This window comes from Leguminivora glycinivorella, chromosome 15 (assembly GCF_023078275.1).
Source record: "Leguminivora glycinivorella isolate SPB_JAAS2020 chromosome 15, LegGlyc_1.1, whole genome shotgun sequence".
Classification (NCBI taxonomy): Eukaryota; Metazoa; Arthropoda; class Insecta; order Lepidoptera; family Tortricidae; genus Leguminivora; species Leguminivora glycinivorella.
In genome coordinates this window covers 7,829,626-7,850,072 of record NC_062985.1, presented here as the reverse complement: position 1 = coordinate 7,850,072, position 20,447 = coordinate 7,829,626, and positions in this window count along the sequence as shown.

Here is a 20,447-nt window from a genome sequence, read left to right as displayed (position 1 = left end):
AATACATTAGTAACCCAACCAGTCCATATAAATAACTATTTCTAGACCAACTTATTTGCCAAAAAAGGTGACATTGATAACATTTACAATATAATTACATATATAATTCACCATAGAATGTCGTTCGCTAGTTTAAAGCTGGTACAGCGACATCTAGCGAAAAATTTGGATATCAAAAAATACTTATACATTTTACGACAACAAGTCGTCACCCAGTTTGCGGGGGTAACGTAACAGTGACATCTAGCGAACAACCTACACTACGACATATAATAGTTTTTCACGCCCTCTATCGTTGATTTTCCTAAACATATCCTAAGTACATCGGATTTAATATTTCCTTTGACTGAAAACACCGTGGTAATAGGTACGCCACAAAATGTAGCAGCGATAGCGACATTAGCGAAGCAATAAAATGACAACGCCGACGCGAGCGAATTCGGCACCAATAGTGTGAGCCAGAATGGAAGCTTTTTTCACAAACATAAGACAAATATAACATCCTACATTTCATGTCAAATATGAAAAAAAGCTTAACTACATTTCATCTTATTCATACTCTTTTACCTCTATACCCTCTCAAGGATAAACAATAATAAACTTTCCTCTAACGTGTGTCGTGTATCTAATTTCGCTTCAACCAATAACGCTACAGCACCGTTTGTCATACAAGATAGATGGCGCGGCGCATCAAAGCGGCGACACGCGGCGACCGCCCGCTGGTGACAACCCTACGACCGAATAGGGTTGCCGGCTTTAAGTTTTTTATTAGGGATGTCAGGAGATGGATTTAAGGATGGAATTATCCCAGTGATGGGGAGTTAGGGACCTATCGTCTATACGAGTATAATGTATATTGGCCAGAGAATTAAGGTCTCGAATTTATAGCTACCTACACTTAGGGCCGAGGGTTAACCCACCATTTTATGTGGAATTTGACAGATGACAGCCCACTAACCGTGAGTTATGTGGTTGGTGCAAATGGGCCTTATTGTAAAAAATCTTAATTTTGGCATACGAAAATTTGTGGAATTTTCCAAAGCAGAAAATTATACCTTCTCACAGATGTCATATATACCATAGATCAAGCAAACGTATCTACTTAGCGTGTCAAATGAACTCAGTGAAATCCACTGAGTTGTCCGTCTTTACTCGCAGCTTGCAGCTTTCGGGCGTCAATTTTTGTAAGTTGAAGTTAACTAAAACATAAACAATGCCTCGTTACGTGATATTCAATTGCAACAACACAAAAATTATGAACAATCAAGAGCCTGAGACATATTTAAAATTACAGGCAAGAATCAACTTCAGTACAAAATTTGACACGCTCGGCCCCTATACAAATATATGAATTTGTTTCTTCTATCTAAATTAAGTTCTGTGTACCTTCTAGATATGAATCCATTTTGTACCCCGAGTAAAACTTTCGTATTTATTTCATCTAGAATGGAGTTTTTCAACTCACTAAATTTTTAAAACAAATATCAAACCAAATCGGATCCATCCAAATATTAAAAAAAACTAAGTGTTATTTTTAGTTAACAAATATTAATTTAAACGAACATTCGCAATATTTGCGGAAAAGTTTGTAGAGCTTTTGAAATTTTTGAATTTTTAACAATTAATTACTTACCGTATTTGCAATAGTTGCAATACTTGTGTGTGTGTAAGTAATTTACTTAATTCTACTAAATAAAAAAATCAACCATAAACTAAGTAAATTCCTTTTAGATACAGTCTATGAATCCCGAGCCACTTTAGAACCGTGTCTTCTTGACACCGTGTTCTATTTGCCATAGAAATTACATTGACGTTTACTGTGTAAGGGTTCTACAGTGGCCTAGGATTCAAATTGGTTGACTGCACCTATGCACCGTATGCATGCTAGGGACAACATTAAGACGCTATAGGAACGAAAATGCTAAAATGGAAAGGATTTCAATTTTGGAATTTTAGTTTAATATACTAGTGTTAAAATTGTCCATTAAGAACAACTCAGTTAAAAGATATTGCGAATAAATTTAAAATCGAGGTTCCGCTCTCGACTGCTTCCTCCTTCAAAACTTAATCAATCGTAACGAAATTTGAGAATCTGAACAACAATGAAATAATCTGTCTCGGACCGTTTAGTTTTTTTGGACAATTGTCACCAATTTTGATTATCACACCTTTTTTGCGCCATAATCAATAACGCCGCGTTTGGAAATATTTGATGAGATCTAGCGTCTTTAAAAATAAGAATATCACACAGATAAAAATAATAATAATCTGTGTTGAAAAAATCATTGGTCTATCTTCAAAAACCAGGGAGGAAATAGTCGAGAGCGTTTGTATGGAGAATTGACCCCTCCTGTAGCGTCTTAAATAATTAAGCAGTAAGTGTCATGCAAATACACATTAAGAAAAGGTGCAACATTAATTTAACGTCGAATAACTGCATAAACATGTCCGCGGCTTTTGAATAATAATCATAATGAAGCATGTAATGAAGCTATTTTCGATTATTGGCAAGTTACATGCCATTTCGAGCCTAATGAATACGTTAATGTTTCCTCTCTCTATATATCAGGAATAAAATGTAAAGGCCTTTTTTAAATATCTAAAAATGTCGGTTAAATACAACAAGGTCTTCCCGTGGGTGTCGTAGAAGGCGACTATGGGCTATGGGTTAAATTGTGGCGTAGGCGAGAGGCTGGCAACCTGTCACTGCAATGCCACAGTTTCGTTTTCTTTCAACCCCTTATTTGCCAAGAGTGGCACTGAAACTTTAGTAGTTTCATTTGCTCTGCCTACCCCTTTATGGGACACAGGCGTGATTGTATGAATGTATGTATGTATGTAAGGTCTTGCAAATCTTAAACAGGGTGCCGAGCTTTAAATAATATTTTAAATATTCACGATTAGCGCACATATATACATACATGGGTATTAAACCCAGGCCACGTAGCCGAGTGGCATTTCTGCGATGCGAAACGAAACTCGGTCGCGCCAATACGCAAGAGCGATAGAGATAGATAGCTACGTAAGAGATATTATCGTCAGCGTTTGTGCATTCGGCTACGCACACTGACCAGGCCCCGTAGCCGAATGGCATTTCTGCGATGTGAAACGCCACCGAAACGCCGCAGAAAGGTAGGCTGGCTCTATCGCGCCAATACGCTAGAGATATTATCGTAAGCGTTTGTGCATTCGGCTACGCACACAGAATTCTTAATCCGGAAATAGGTAATTTATTTTCAAATATCGATGTCATGTGATCGCGGTTTGCGACAGTCGCGACCCTCAGTCATGATCATGAGGAACCGAGGAGGAACAAATATTACTTTCGTCAAGAAAAAACATACATGAGACGATGTTCCTAGTTGGTCTGTGTCTGTGCTGATTTGCTGAAATACCGAAGTAGGTATAACTAGCTACTTTACTAGGTATTCTAATAATGGGGGATGTCTGAAAATTTTAAAATCGCCTGATATTTTTTCTGGTGATAGGAATAAGCATTTCTATTTACAGAAAAAAGTTACAGATTTTTTGGTAGCACCATACATTTTATAAAAATAAAAACGTGTTGCTCGACTGCGCGTACGACCCACTTCGGCAGTTATGAGATTTGTCTTAGTCTTTAAAAAAATTCCATTTTGAATCTGTGCTGGCCACAGACACTGACAGTTGATTGTCAGCTTGACATTTTTCTCGGAGAATTCATAACCATATTTGGTGAACTATTTATTACTGTTTTCGACTCATTTTCTCTCCCTGGCCTCTGATTTTGCCTCCTTCTACGACTACCTTCGCTCTCGAACCCCGGACCGTGATTTTACTGGCTTAAAACGACGACCTTTGATTTTAAACCCTGGACCTGATTCTACTTGCATTAACGAAGACGTGTGCTTGCCCTGCTTGCTGCCGACGGCCTTTGCGTTGAACCCCGGACCTGATTACAATTTTTAAGCCCATTGAATTGGGAAAACGTGGATAGGTACTAGCGATTTTGTAAGAGCTAGTTCATCTAATTTGCCAAAATGTGGAACAGCGACAAACACAATGCCTGTGAAGAAGAAATTGATGAAAGATGCAGAGATATTTTGGACAGAGAATGTGTATCCCATTAATTTTGAAAAGTGCAACTACATGTTATTAGAGTGTAATAAACATAAATTTGTCTTGATCTATATTAACATTATTACTCATTTTAGCACCCATAAGTACGTTTTCACATTATTCGATCTAATACCAGATGTTGGACCGATATCCCATACATTACAGGCGTCGTCTTGGATTTTTTCCATTGAAATCCTTCCGACATCCGATATTGGATCGGGTAATGTGAAAACAGGCTAACTCCTAGTAGTGATTCATAAGCGCACCTGCCTACAGATGAGAACTAGAGAAGGACCTGTGCCCTAAACAAATAACTTTAGATTGTTGGTTTATTGTCTGCTTTAAGTAGTTAGTGCTCAAAAAGGAAATGAGTTTGCGGTGTGACGCCTACTGCTTTTCACATCACCCATTCAGAAAGGGTACTTTTCGGCCCTGTTAGGAGGGAATTAAGTGACACTTTTCTGTTCAATAACTTTGTCTGGCCTGTATAAAATATTAACGCCACGGAAAGTGTTTGCACATAAGTAATAATCAGTAATCAGTAATTCTTTATTGCTAAATGCTATCATAGGTACATAAGTTGGTACATTTCAGTAGGTATAGCACAGCTATGAACCCTGTAAGGGCACTGCAAATATAGTTCTTAATAACTAAAAATCTTAATACTTATAATCTTATAAATCTTAATACCTATATTGCTATGAGAACATTTTTATGTTGTAACATATTTTAATATTATGTATAAAAAAAATTGTGTCGATTAAGTGCATAATATTTTTACAACAGACCTGATTCATATTTTAGTATTTTGCTTATATGATATGAAAAAAAAAGTGTCAAATGGTAGCAATAGTAGATTGTGCAACAAGGGAGAAAAATGAGATATATATCTTGAGTGTAGCAAGGTATTCTTAAATTTAATCCTGAGCGTAGTGAGGGATTCAAGTGTTAAGACACAAGGTGGAATTAAATTTGCTACACATATTAACATCAACTTTTAGGAAATTTATATATAATGATATGTTATATGAACATAAAAAATGGTATGTTATGTAACCATGTAAAAAAAATGTGTCCTTGAAGGGAAAAGTATCACTTTGGTCCCTAATAGCAAAGAGGAAAAGTGCAGGGAAGAAAATAACCCTTTCTTTTCGAATCCCAATAGCTACACTCAGTATTCAATTACATATAGAATACTTCACTTTGTTCACAATTCAATTTATAGCCTCGCTATAAATATGCAATTTTGCTCCCTCGTAACACAATCTACTATAGTGCTGTTAATCGTTAATCACGCTTTAACAGTATGGAGGGCCATAGAAGAATATGGAAAGCCATAGCCGACTGAATTTTATAGTAACTTGACAGTAACTCGACACACATGACACACACCTACAACTAAGAAGTAAAATAAAACAACACAATAAAATAAATCAATTATATTTTATTATAGGACATTGCAAATTATAAAAAAAAATGTATTTTACCATATTTTTCCTATTGGTCTATCCAAAAAATACACATTTTATAAAATGCCACCGTGTCAGATATTTATGGCTTTCTTTTTTATGATATTATTGCCAGCGTGTAACTACATTTTAAGGTTGGTAAACAAGACACGGTATCTTACACTCAGGTGGTCTTCACAGCAAAATCGCACTCTGGTTGGGCAGTTCCTGCCAACCTATTGACACCAACTTTCCTTCAGCTCCTTTCTTAATATGAACAATTTTAAATCTGAGTTTTTCTGGTTGGTTTTAGAACAAGTTGGTATAAAGCATGTTTTGGGATCCTTATATCGTGTTTATGTACTTGTATTCATTATAACAAATAGTGTCCGGAACTTAAAAGCGATGATCGTCCTTATATAAAGCAAAATCAGAAGTCAGGGAGGCAAAACGGATCGTAAACAGTTCAGCAGGATCAGGTCCAGTGTTTAAAAGCAAACGTCTTCGTTAATGCAAGCAGAATCAGGTCCAGAGGTTAATATCAAAGGTCGTCGTTTTAAGCCAGTAAAATCAACGTCCGGGGTTCGAGAGCGAAGGTAGTCGTAGAAGGAGGCAAAATCAGAGGCCAGGGAGAGAAAATGAGTCGAAAACAGTAATAAATAGTTCACCAGATATGGTTATGAATTCTCCGAGAAAAATGTCAAGCTGACAATCAACTGTCAGTGTCTATGGCCAGCACAGATTCAAAATGGAATTTTTTTAAAGACTAAGACAAATCTCATAACTGCCGAAGTGGGTCGTACGCGCAGTCGAGCAACACGTTTTTATTTTTATAAAATGTATGGTGCTACCAAAAAATCTGTAACCTTTTTCTGTTAATAGAAATGCTTATTCCTATCACCAGAAAAAATATCAGGCGATTTTAAAATTTTCAGACATCCCCCATTATATAAGCAGCTTACCCAGGTGTAGAATGTTGATACCGTAAAATAACTAGCGCATAGAGCTGATTGGTGTTATGTGATTCAGCTGTAAAACTAATTTAAGTTATTTTGTTATAAGTACTTTAATTTCGTGTAACTTTTTCAATATTCTGTATTTACTATATCAAAAGACATAAAGGACAGCTAATATACGTCGTCCGGTGTATGTTCCAGAACTTACGATCTCTGCGTGTCTCTAAGCCCATAACTTCCTTATTTATGCGGCCTGGTCACGCCACTGTCCCTGCAATTTATCGTAATGTGACCGATATGGACGTAGGGATTATACATGACCAAATAATGACGTTGTGGACACGTTTTGTATTCGAGCATTTTCAGAATTTGGGACCCCTAATTAGCGTAAGTTGTTAACAAAAATTAACTCACTGTCAGTTTTGTGACGATAATTAAGCAAGAAATTTCTATACCTAAAAATATTGTTTTTGTGTTAATTACATAAACTTTAAGCGATAATCTAAATTCAAAATGTGAAAAAAGTAAATTTTTAGACAGATTTTATGCTTAATTGTCGTCACAAATCTGACAGCGAGTTAATTTTTGTTAATAACTTTCGCTAATTATTTATTATTAAATTCTGAAAATGCCCATTCTGATGTGTAAGAATAGATTTTGGATTATTTTTATTCTATAAAGAAGTAGGAATGAAATGCTCAATACATGTGACATTGTGTGTTGTACTATCGGGCCTCTTTTTTCAGGGGGTAAACCACCTGTCAGTGAAAATTCACCATAGATTGCTATAAAAATAGATGTGTCACTTTCACCTTACGCCGGTTTCACTTTTATTACCATACCAATTCATAATATACTATTCACACACGTAAGTATATAATAAATATGAGATTCATTTGATTTCTGTAGTGCAGCTTTTGGTTTATACATAACTTCGATTCACAGAAGGGCGTACCGCAAATACCAATTTTGACAAAACAAACTGTATGTTTTCTCTGGAAATTGGAAAAAAGCAATACAGCATCGGAACAGGAAGCACACTCTCGTATCGGAGTCGGGTTCTTACGAACCTAAGATTCATTATGGATAACTGAGCCAAAATAGATGTTCATGATCCTCGTAGGCTCTCATATCTACAAGAATGGTCTCGATTAAATGAAAAAAAAAAGTAATAATGCATCGTAAATTGTTTATCCACCAACATATATGGAATTCATAACGATGATCATATCAAAAAGTGCATTATGGATCTGAGCCTTACGCCCGAGTTTGACAAAGGGACCTGTTTGATATTCTATCTCAAAAGCGAAAGGTTGTAAGTAACGACTATTCTATACTGAAATACGCCATTTGGTTTTAAGAGCTACGACATTGTCGATACCTTGTTTATGTGGCTTTGTTAATTAGCTTTTTATTTATATGGCCGTAAATATAATAATTTTCAATGGGTGCCTAATGAAGATTTATCGTGATTGTGGTGACAATGTGCTGTAATAATTAATATTTTTCTCAAACATGCAATGAAATATTGTCTTTACGTTCCTTAAAATGGGCTGGGAAGTATCGCTTTTTGGGCGCAACAACTCGAGAGGACTGTAAAGGGATTTCATATTATTTTTTAGGCCTAGGCCTGCAAAGTAACTTTTTTAATAAAATATTGTCCTTTAGAGCATTTTTTTTTTAATTTCATTGTATGTTTGAGAAAAGCACTATACATGCCTCGGCGTGAAAATTCCCGGCCTCTGATGTAATGTACTATTGTTTCATAACGAGAACGAAAGAAGGTCCGTTATTAATACTAGCGAGCACATTACAGCTTCCCTGCTTTAAAGTTGTATAGGTGAAAAACTTAAGAAAGTCACCTGTTATATGTGTGAGTGACGTGTTCGAATAGGCGTTTGTTTTGTTTGTGTTACTAATTTTAAATATGTGTTCTCTATTCGAACACGTCACTCACACATACAACAGTAGGGAAGCTGAAAAATCGGTCCGTCTTTGATACGTACAGGTAGTTTAGAGCAATGCATGATGATTGATAAGTAATAAAGACATAACTATAAGTCCAATACATCACAGTGAACTGCAAAAAAATATGTATCGGAATAATCGTTGCTAATGAAAACAAAGACGCTGCCGATACAGTGGCAATATGTACTTACTAAGCCAACAATTGCTTACTGCGTTCACGTCTAGACGACTCGCCATCTCCGTCGTAATCACGATTGATTTCCAATCACACCGCTTAGCAGCCGCAGACAAAGAGTGTGATTTCTGATCGCTGTGATTTCAATCAGACCGTTACCGCAGATGCAACTGTGCGTCGCTTTGTGTGATTGTTCTTAACTGAGTGGTGGAGGGTTATGTACAGATAACCTGCTGTACAGATTTGCGTATAAATACGTACAAACATACCTACAATCACGCCCGTATCCCATAAAGGGATAGGCAGAGCACATGAAACTACTAAATTTTCAGTGCCACTACTGCCACTCTGTAAAATTGAAATTGAACTTTATTGTCACAGAAACGAATTAACTGCAAACCTCTTGGCAAATAAGGGGTTGAAAGAAAACGAAACTGTGACATTGGAGTGATAGGTTGCCAGCCTCTCGTCTACGCCACAATTTAACCCATATCCCACAGTCGATATTCTACGACACCCACAGGAAGAAAGAGGGTGGTGAAATTTGTAACCCGACACCACACGGATTTCGTAAACTTTTTAGGAATGTGCTGGATATATCAACTTAATCAACCAATGTGTGTTTCTCTACTTTGAAGATACCTATGTAGTACTAATGTGAAAGGATGAAAATGAAAATTTTCAAGAGTAGTCATTAGCCACTAGCCACTGAAAATAAGCTATTTAGGTTCATATGTACTCACAAATATTGAAGTAGATACTAAGTTACTAAGGTATCTACTTCTCAATTTGCATATGGTATGTAAATACATTTTCGTTAATATTATTCGATTCAATAGTTTAAACCTCAGCTCTACTTGGCTCAACCTAATTGCAGTAGAAACCCCTATACTCAGATATCTTTTGCCACATTTCGTTATCAATCTATACATCCATCACCCCATCACCGCACTTAAAAAAGCTGTTAAACTAATTAACCGTTATTAAAGTAACCGCTATTAAATTGGTTCAATTCAATTGTGCTATCTACATTCAATTGCGGGTAGTTGACGTTATCGGTGTAAGAGCGTTGCGTTGCGTCACTTCGACCTGTGGCTAATAGTAAATAAATAATAGGTACCTAGGTATCAAATAAAGTATAGGTACATTTCAGAAATATTTTACATAGGTATGGTACCTTTTGTGCTGAGTCGGGACCATTTCATGGTAACTTATAATTACCTAAATGGTAACTTATAATTAGGTATAATTATGCTTTCATTTCTAAATAAATAATTGATTGATTGATTGACCCTGCAAATAACCTGGAACATTTTATCCTGCTTAATCCTTATTTTGATCATTGGAAGCCACGACCACGACTGATACGGATACTACGACTTTTTTTAACTTTTCTATCAACGTACTGCGCTAAAATAAGAGGCAATTCAGATTTTTAGAATATGATATTGAATTTAATTACATATAAATTGGTACCTGTGGTATTCCAATAAATGGCGGTGTGCTGGCAACACTCAGTTGCTGTCAAGATGGCACCAAGTGTGTGAGGTCGGACAGTGCCGTACGGAGAAATAGTTGTTTTATTTATTACAGAATTCCTCCTTTGATATAATATATCAAAGGAGGACAGTACAAGTGGCGACGAGGATGAAAACGTAAGTGAATATTTAAATATTCGCAATAGAATGCGTGCAAGTTATTTCTGAAATAAAATTTGCCGCCATTACGGTTTTGTTGCAAATGCAAACAGCCGGCGATGTAAAACGAAATAGGTAAGTAATTATCATCCAAGAACTATTTCGATTGAGCAAATAAGTTGAGTAAGTACAAAACAATTAAGTCATGTGAAAGAAAAGAAATAAATTAGTGATTTACAGAACTTGAAGTTCTGTTTGTTTGTTACTAAATTGGCTCCATTGAAATGGACCTGGAAAATTGCATTTGTGTGCAATTCAACTATTGGTCAGATGACAAATGTTAAGATTTTACAGGCATAAAACAGTGGAGTGAAATAGATACATTGCTGAGTAAATAAACAAAATTAATTGTATATACTTTGTAAAGTACAAAGTTGTATTGGAACTTAAGGTTTATGTTTTTCAATTTTTATAAAGGGAAAGGATAGATAACGTTCTATTATTTATCTTCTCACTATACAGTATTCCAGTTTACAAATCAATGTATGGAATTGACATAATTTCAAAACTGTAATACCTACAAGATGTTCTAAAAAATTATACACCGTGTTTCACTTAACACTAAAAACCTGAAAACAGTTTGTTTAGAATCGAGAGTAGAATCGATTGAGCTATATCTTGATGGGGGTAATATTTTTATTTAAATTAGCATTATTAGTTATTTTTACGTGCCCATTCTATTGTACTCGTAATACAACATTGTGTAAGTATATCGCATTGCTAGAGGTTGTTTACCTTTTTCAGTATTTAGGCTTTTTCGCTACGAGTTTGACGTTGTTTGTCAATTTAATCTTAATTTTTATCATAAGTCATAACAAATTGAACTCATACCTAATTTCAACCTTGTCATTTTGAATATTGGGTTTAAATTTGCTTACTCTGATTACTTGTCCAATTTGAAGTTTACTGTGACAAAGCTTTAAAGTGTTTTAAAGTGAAATCTTAGCTGTCTATTGGTAAACCTTATGTTGTTGCAGTAACGTACACAAATAAATAGTTTTATGGTTTATGATGGTAGTTAGCAATTATTTTATTGAGTGTAGAGCTAAAAGTCAAGTAGAGCTGTACAGAAAATTAAAAATTCAAATAAAAAAAAGTAACCACCAGATTAAAAGATAAATACTCTAGATGAGTTTAAAAAACTAAAAATCAGTTGGGGTGTCTGAGGTTTTGAGTGATACCGGAAACACGTTGTATAAAAGTATATAATGTTATTATAAGCATAGCAGAAATTGCATATCCCTCAAATGTTGGGAAAATTGTGAAAACAATAAAAAGTCAGAAATGACTGGAAGCCTCCAGCGGGCTGGACAAATTGTGAAAATCCTTAAAATTAAGGAAACGGCTTCGGGCCGGACAAGATGTCAAGTACATCATAAATCCCTTTAAAAGACGGGAAAATCCTTAAAATTAAGGAAACGGCTTCGGGCCGGATAAGATGTCAAGTACATCATAAATCCCTTTAAAAGTCGGGAAAATCCTTAAAATTAAGGAAACGGCTTCGGGCCGGATAAGATGTCAAGTACATCATAAATCCCTTTAAAAGTCGGGAAAATCCTTAAAATTTAGGAAACGGCTTCGGGCCGGATAAGATGAAAAGACAGGAAAATCCTTAAAATTAAGGAAATGGCTTCAGGTCAGGTAAGATGTTAGAAACATATAAACAACGCAACGGAGCCACGCTGTGACGTCATCGCCAAATGAATTGATTGTTTTTTTTCTTGACCTCTTTTTTGTACTTATCATTCTTTCTTTTTATTATCTGAGTTTCGTGACGTATTGGTTATACTGTAAGGTCATGTAAACATATTTTTAATAAATAAATAAATAAATCAGTGGTGAAATATTACTGGTGCAGTGGTGAGAATCTGTTTGCCTTGGTTGAACTCAGCTCTTTGGGTTAACATTGCTCTGACTATCATCAGTATATGCACAACTTATGAGTACTCATTTACTCATAAAATAAGAGTACTTGAATTTTGATAACTCTAAACAGTCCATAGAAAGTAGGAGACAAGAGTTTTTATGACATTTCATCTTCTTTTGTTCTATACTAAAGGGTTCTAATACTGAGTTACTATTATCCAGTAACAGAAAATACAGATAGTAGGTTTAAGCAAGGTCTAAATAACATTAGCTCATGCTTTATACATTGACTAGAAAGAAAGTAGCCTATTGTGTAATTGTACCATATAGGTAAGTGATGCCATGACAATATCACATTCCTGTCATCTAGGGTTTCTACCATCTATGATATTATCTATTCTGTGCTAGTGTATCTGTCATTTTGACAGATCAAAAATAGTAATAGCCATGTAATAGCATTACAAATGAAATGGAAACAATGGTGTTGGTCTAGTTAAATGTGGATATTTCAAGTTAAGAAATAAAGCAAATGTGGACAGGTGATCCATGCATGCTGTACAATGTTTAGCATGACAAATCCTGAGCAAGTTATCGCTGAGTGGTGACACATGTTCTGGATAGACAGGTCTGACAAGCAAAGGGAATATACAACAATAATAATAAAAGCTTATTAATATAAAAGTTTTGTGTGAAACATGAATTAACAATTTGTACAAGTTTTCAGATTGCTTTGGCTTACACCACTGGTGTAACACTAGTTTCCAGAAGTAGGTACTGAGAAATAATATGGATGTGGATGGTGGATGTAAGATTAAAAATGCATTTCAGCATGTTGCTTGACTGAATGTAAGCAATAAGAAAAGGAAGGTATGACTGGAAATTATAAAGTACATTCCTAAATATCTACAGAAATAAGGTTTGTAAGTAAAACACTATGAAAAACAGAATGGTGAGTGGTATTTGTAAAACAGCCTGGTAGTAAAGCCGAAAACTATGTCTGACACTACATTACAATAAAATGACACTCTTACTGTCGTATTTTTGGTTATTATGCCCAGTAATATATTTTCCTACAGGACAGAAATGAATACCCATTTTCCAAAGTGTTATATTTCAAGGCAGGTATTCGGTTAGATGCCTTACACCATGACAAAGTATTACCCTATCAGTGTCCTCATATTAAATCTGAGCTAGGCTACAAATCTGTTGGGGGTTACAAAACAAACTGTTTTTATCCACTGAGATATTCATACTAGTTCTATTTATCTTACAGGTCTCTTCCAAACAGGTCACATACCTAATATATGGTGGAATATGGCTGAAAACTGTTCATATCCTAATCAGCCATGTCAGCCACTTTGGAGACAGAGACTTGTGCTCTAGTTCGCTAACACTCTATACCTACTGTGGTGAAAGGTCTGTGCACTATTATTTAGTTTAAAAGTTAGCGAACAGAGTCTCAGTCAAGCAAATAAATATTTTGGTCTGTGTTTCAGAAACAGGTAATTAAATATTATACATTTTATGTAACTCATACCAATGTTAAACAAATATAATAAAATGTAAATTACAAGTATTTTGATATATGTGTCACATCATTATGAGAGTTGCTGTAAAAGTTTCATATACATACTGTTACTGTTATTAGTAAAGTGATTCCTTTTGTGGAATACATTTGATACAGTAGATCTCATAACAAAAGCTCATGTATAAAGTTAGAACTCTGTCTTTTGCCTATTGGCCACAAACATTCATAAGTACTTGAAAATAATGGTTATTAATTATGACTTAATTTTTTTACATAAACTAATCCATGTTAGGTCCATATCTGAAAAGTGAAGTCACTATATGTTTAATATGAATAAAATTAAAGTGAAGTCAGTATAGTTACATGGTGACCAAAGAGTAATATGTTTTACTATGCATATTGTTTAATGTTTAATAAGTACTGCTTGCTTGTATTGTATACCTAAAGATAGTAGTTATTTGAGAGTTATTTTACATACTAGAATATTAAGTCTCTAGTACTTTATAGTTTAGCCAAACTCGATGTGACTGTGATGTTGGATGCAAACTAGGTAAAACAACTTTCTTACACAACACAAATGTGCCAATGGTGGACTTAATGCTAGGATGCATTCTCTACCAACAAATTTTAAGTTAATGATACTTAGTAGTAACCGGGACTACTAACTAACTGTTGATAAATTTTATGGTATGTTTTTGACTATCGTTAAGACAATTCATTGTGTTATTTTTTGATATGAAATTGATTATAATTGACTCATAATTCATTGTAACTACTAACAATTTAGAAAACATTGTATGTAGATTTATTCATATTAATGATTAATCATAATTATATTTTAAAAGTATTGGCCAGATTATTAGTTAAGATTGCGGTATGCCTTCACTGGGCATTATGTACTGACTTACATACCTCGTTTATTCACCTGCATTTTAATGTAGGTACATAGATGTACAGTGGATTAATGAAATATAGAAAGTAAACTACACCTATACTGCATTCATGAAACATTGTATTAGGCTAGCAAATAGCAATGTAAAATTTTGGTTACTAAAAAGCTTGAATTTGTGGTGTTCAATGGTTAATTTCATCAACAATCTTCGTATGTCATAGGTATGTTTATAAAAGACGTTAACTACTGATATTAGTTATCTACAGAGTGATTCAATGTATGATGTGGGAGTACCTACTAAATATTGTATAAAATTTAAATGGAAATTAATCAATAACTGTTTTATGTATAATTGTATATGAACCCAAGAGGTAGCAAGTAAAGATTGTTATAAAATTTAATTCATTTAAAGAAAAGGAGAGGAAACGGGTAAATGTCATCGGGGATTCCTACAGCAGATCGTTATTTCCAAACCAAATATTTACTGGAAGTGGACAGTCATTGTACAGTATCTACTTAAGTGTTAGTATCTTGCGCTTAATAATATTAATAGATATAGTACACCTTGTATGTAGTTTATCTTGACTCTTTAGGGTTACTCTTAAGACTCCAGGAATCGTAGTATGTTATGCTACTAACTAGTGGTTGATATTTCTAGCTCTAAAGTCATGCACTTGTGTTAGTATAAGAACTAACTACGGAGTAGGTATAATTATAATGTGATGTGATCAGATTGTTACTCACTTAATATAAAAAATATTTGCAAAGGATAATCATTTCAAACCTATCTGGAAACTGTAACCCTATTTGTATTTGTGTATAGTAGTAGACATTGTTGATTGTATAAAATTAGAAGTTTATAAAATGTGTAGGTATCTGTGATTCAAAACTGTTGTTGTTGCTACATGCATTTATTGAATTTGGGTTGAAGCTTATTAGTGCTGATTAGTGCGCGATGCACTCTTGGTAATTTCATAAATGGTCCATACATTGTTTTAATTTAAAATTTGTTAAAAAGGAAGAGATGTGGTATTCCAATAAATGGCGGTGTGCTGGCAACACTCAGTTGCTGTCAAGATGGCACCAAGTGTGTGAGGTCGGACAGTGCCGTACGGAGAAATAGTTGTTTTATTTATTACAGAATTCCTCCTTTGATATAATATATCAAAGGAGGACAGTACAGTACCTAATGGAGATAATGATGAATAGGAAAAACTACAATGCTTACAAAATATACTTAAATACAAAATTCATTACTTATAAAGTAAATTGAATCCTAACGCTGGAGACGAATCGTCTACAATTTCTACAAGTCGGTGTAAAAAAACTTCTATTAAAACTTTTTGCCAACCTTCATAAACAAAACAAATGGCCCACTTTTTTTTACCCGCCATTTATTCGGCACTCACAAACGTCAGCGAAGTCGTAAAATATCGGAAGGCATTATCAAAGCCAAAAGGGACATCTAAAAACACTATTATTAGATCACAAATATCACAATGCGACCATTGTCACAAAAACACAACTAATGAAGTCCGACCAGAATTTTATTTCGCTCAGTAAAGTTTCACATCGTAAATTCTCGTCAGTCAAAACGGGTATAGAAAAAAAAGTTTAAAAAATAAAAGCGCAGACAAAATCGAACTTTATAGTCTAAGTTATAAGGTGTCACTGTGTCGCTGTCACGCGCGAGGGTAAACTGTCATAAGACAACTTCGGTCAGTTTACGTAGATTCGATTCTTTTTCTAATTTCGTGCTTTCTTTGGCGGCAGTTTATTGGGGCCAAATGACACGACAGGTGACGTTGTTTTTTCTGTCGGGGGTGTATTATGCGTTTTATTGGGCCGTTGTCAATGTCGTGCGATCACGGAATAGGTCGGCTAATTTGATGCGTTTAGAACGCAGATGTTGCGATACGAATGGACGGATATTTTATTTATTTTTAATTAAATACAAACCCATTACTGTAGTTTTGTTATTAAAGTCTTATTTATGGATCTGACCAAAAGAGACTCAATATAAACAGAGTTTTTAGTTGTTTTAATATTCAAATGAAACCATGAGGAAGGTACCTAAGGTACCTAACTACTTACAGTTAACTACCTACCTATAAATACTTGTTTTTCAATAGGTATTAGGTACCTAATATTTGCAGTATCATTCACTTTGAATGAAACAAAGTTTAGAAAACCACATTTGTGTTGATTAATAAATAAGTATTGTAGGTACCTTTTAAATAATTATGTATAGTGTGTATTGTTTGTATTGCTAAGTTTGTGGTAATTATCTTAATTAAAAATAAATAGAGCAAGATTAATTGAGTTTTATAATTGATCAATTTATTTCTCGGTATTTACTCATCACTCAAACTGTAAACACTCCTAACCACAAAAATCAAATAAACGAACAAAAAACAAATGACACACGATGAACCGAGTACGTTAGAGCACATCAGTCAAAATCAGAAAAACAATAGCAACTGTGTAATAAATAACATGTCCCTAAGCGGCACTTGTTCGCTATTAAAACCACATTATTGTACAGACAGCAAAAACCGCAAAAATTTAAAAAAATGCAAGATTAATGACTACAACATACTGGCTGATGATATATTGGAACGATTTTAGATGTTTTAGGCATTTATGTTACTAGGAAAGACAATTTTTATCTTCCTTATGTATTTAGGTACTTACCATTTTTTTTATTTACATAGATAAAAAAACTGTAGGTATGTACATACTTAATAAGTTCCCATATTGTTTATGTACTTAATTAAAATAAAAGTTTCACGTGAATTATTAAATTAAATATTTGTCAATAAAAATATTGTAATCGATTTTTTCCTTCATTCTTTACTTAACCAATGTAGGTATATTAAGTTAAGTACCTTTTGCGTAAGTACAAATTGAGGTTTTCCTTTTTGTAGTTTATTTTCAAAGCATATGTGTGCATATGCGAAAGAAAAACGCTAATGAAATTAAATTAGCAAGTAGGTAATATAAAAATAAAATTACCAATCACATTGAAAGCTTAAGTACCACAATTTCTTTACGAAGCAGGTGTATAAAACATTGTTGTGCCGACCGTAGCACTTAATAACCGGAAACAACGGATGTCATCGTTTTAAAATTTAAAACAACCAAATCTTCTGTTAAACGTACTTTAATGAAATCTTCATAGCTATTATGAAATTATTATAATTAGTTTAGTTGGTACTCGTAACGTAAATCGTAAAAAATAGACCAAAGTAGGAAAAAAAGAACAATACCAATAAAATAACTTTTGCCTATAAACAAAAAAATTCCAAAGATTGCAATTTTTGAAATATATCCGACGTTTTGCGGTAGTATTAGGTAATACGAGTAAGTATTAACTCATTTTTAGGGTTCCGTAGTCAACTAGGAACCCTTATAGTTTCGCCATGTCTGTCTGTCCGTCCGTCCGTCCGTCCGTCCGTCCGTCCGTCCGTCCGCGGATAATCTCAGTAACCGTTAGCACTAGAAAGCTGAAATTTGGTACCAATATGTATATCAATCACGCCAACAAAGTGCAAAAATAAAAAATGGAAAAAAATGTTTTATTAGGGTACCCCCCCTACATGTAAAATGGGGGCTGATATTTTTTTCATTCCAACCCCAACGTGTGATATATTGTTGGATAGGTATTTAAAAATGAATAAGGGTTTACTAAGATCGTTTTTTGATAATATTCATATTTTCGGAAATAATCGCTCCTAAAGGAAAAAAAGTGCGTCCCCCCCCCTCTAACTTTTGAACCATATGTTTAAAAAATATGAAAAAAAATCACAAAAGTAGAACTTTATAAAGACTTTCTAGGAAAATTGTTTTGAACTTGATAGGTTCAGTAGTTTTTGAGAAAAATACGAAAAACTACGGAACCCTACACTGAGCGTGGCCCGACACGCTCTTGGCCGGTTTTTGATATTAGTTTTGGACCACTAAGCCAAAATCAACAGAAACGAAGTAATTGACAACATTTCATATTTTTGAGTACTACTTTTTATTGTTTGGTTTGAAAGAACTCAATACTAAAAGATACACGTATTTTTTTATTTTTCCAAAAACTGCTATTTTAATGAGAAATTCCCTTTTTATTACTGCTTCGAGCAGAAAGAGCGTAAGTTACAAACGTCAAGACACAGCTTCGTGACGTCACATGTGTTGTTTCATACACCTAAGAAAACGACAAAATCATTCCTAAAAAAAAAGTTTTAAGAGTCAGCTTAAACAGTCCGGTACGTCTGACTGTCAAGCGTCACTGACAACCACTAGTGAATGACTACGAATCATAGACTAAGCCATGGATTTTTTAATATCTTTGCTACGAACTGTGACAAGTTTCACTGTCAAACTCAAGCGGCATCCCAACTGGATTTTTTTTTTTGATATAGTGGCAGCTCTAAATCAGCTATTTGACGTCACTTCTTCCCCTTTAAACTATTTTTAAGATTTTTTATACTAAAAATGCGGAAAAAAAATTAAAAAAATGATTTATGTGATCTACAAGCGTATATCTCGAAATGGTTTTCGATTTAGGGACATTGAAAATTTTGAAACGTTGTCAATTAAGAGATCAAAAGTAAAGTTTACATAGTTACCTTAAGTACAACTACTCAATTTATTTTCAGACAAGCATTCCCAGTCAATCATAATTCGAAATTCAAAATAAATCCATTTCAAAGGTAGCGCAAAATTCATAAATCGAATGCCGGCAGCTAATCCTTTAGCTCGTTTCACGCTCTGCCTCTATGTGGGTGGCCAGTGACATTGAAAAAAAAACAACAGGATTTTCAGATCTGACAATACCACCCCTGTAGCCAAAAGTACGACAACCCAAAAATGTCACTTTCCTATTGTCCGTTAATTGTTCGGTGGCGCTACCGCATTGTGAACGTAATATTCGGGAAAAAGTCATTTTTTGTCCAATTTTGTGCTTCAATGTTGATGTGACGACAAGTGACAGAGGGACAGTGATATTATAAATAGGTTAAGCAGACGGTATAATAAGCTTAGGCTTTGTGAATTGTATTCAGTTTTTTTACAAACATACTTTTGTATAGTGCGTGTTTCGTTAATTGTCGATGGTTAACGATGTACGCTTTGGTATGAAAACGCAATTCTGACCGCACCGGTTTATAATTGCGTATAATTTAATCAAATTAACGCTATTTTATGTTACCGTTTCATTGACTAACCTTCGTACTCGTACCTATTTTAGGTTATAAACACAATTCATATAATGCTCGTTGACGAGATTAATGAACGACCTGAACCTTAAGATAAACAAATCCATTTGCCAAATCTTGCCAGCGTAATTACTCTACACTGTACACTCGACAGACAGCCATTAAACATCTACATCGCTAGCGCAAATTTCACATTTGCGCAACGTAACAAAATTCGCAGCGCTGCCTCTGTTTGTTCTCATCCGGCTAAGTCCCTAAAAAGCGATCGTGGTGACACCCCCACCCTCTGTCTCTCTCGCACTCGCTTCAGAAGCGACACAACGTGACATACACGGTTTTGCCACCAGATGGCCGAAGCGCCGGCCGTTAGCGCGCGATACTCGGCCCTACTCTATTTAGTTTTAAAGCTAGCGCCGAAACGCGCGACACATTAGAGGACATTTGAATGTTACACTCAAAACGTCTTAACTCCCAACTATCACAACTCAAAACTAATCTTAATGCTTTGGCATACAGATCAGATTGGTTTGTGTACTGGAAATGTGATGTAAAGACACAGTTTTCAAATGTCACGTACTAGTCGTCTCTTTTCTCCGGAGTCCTGTCGCATCT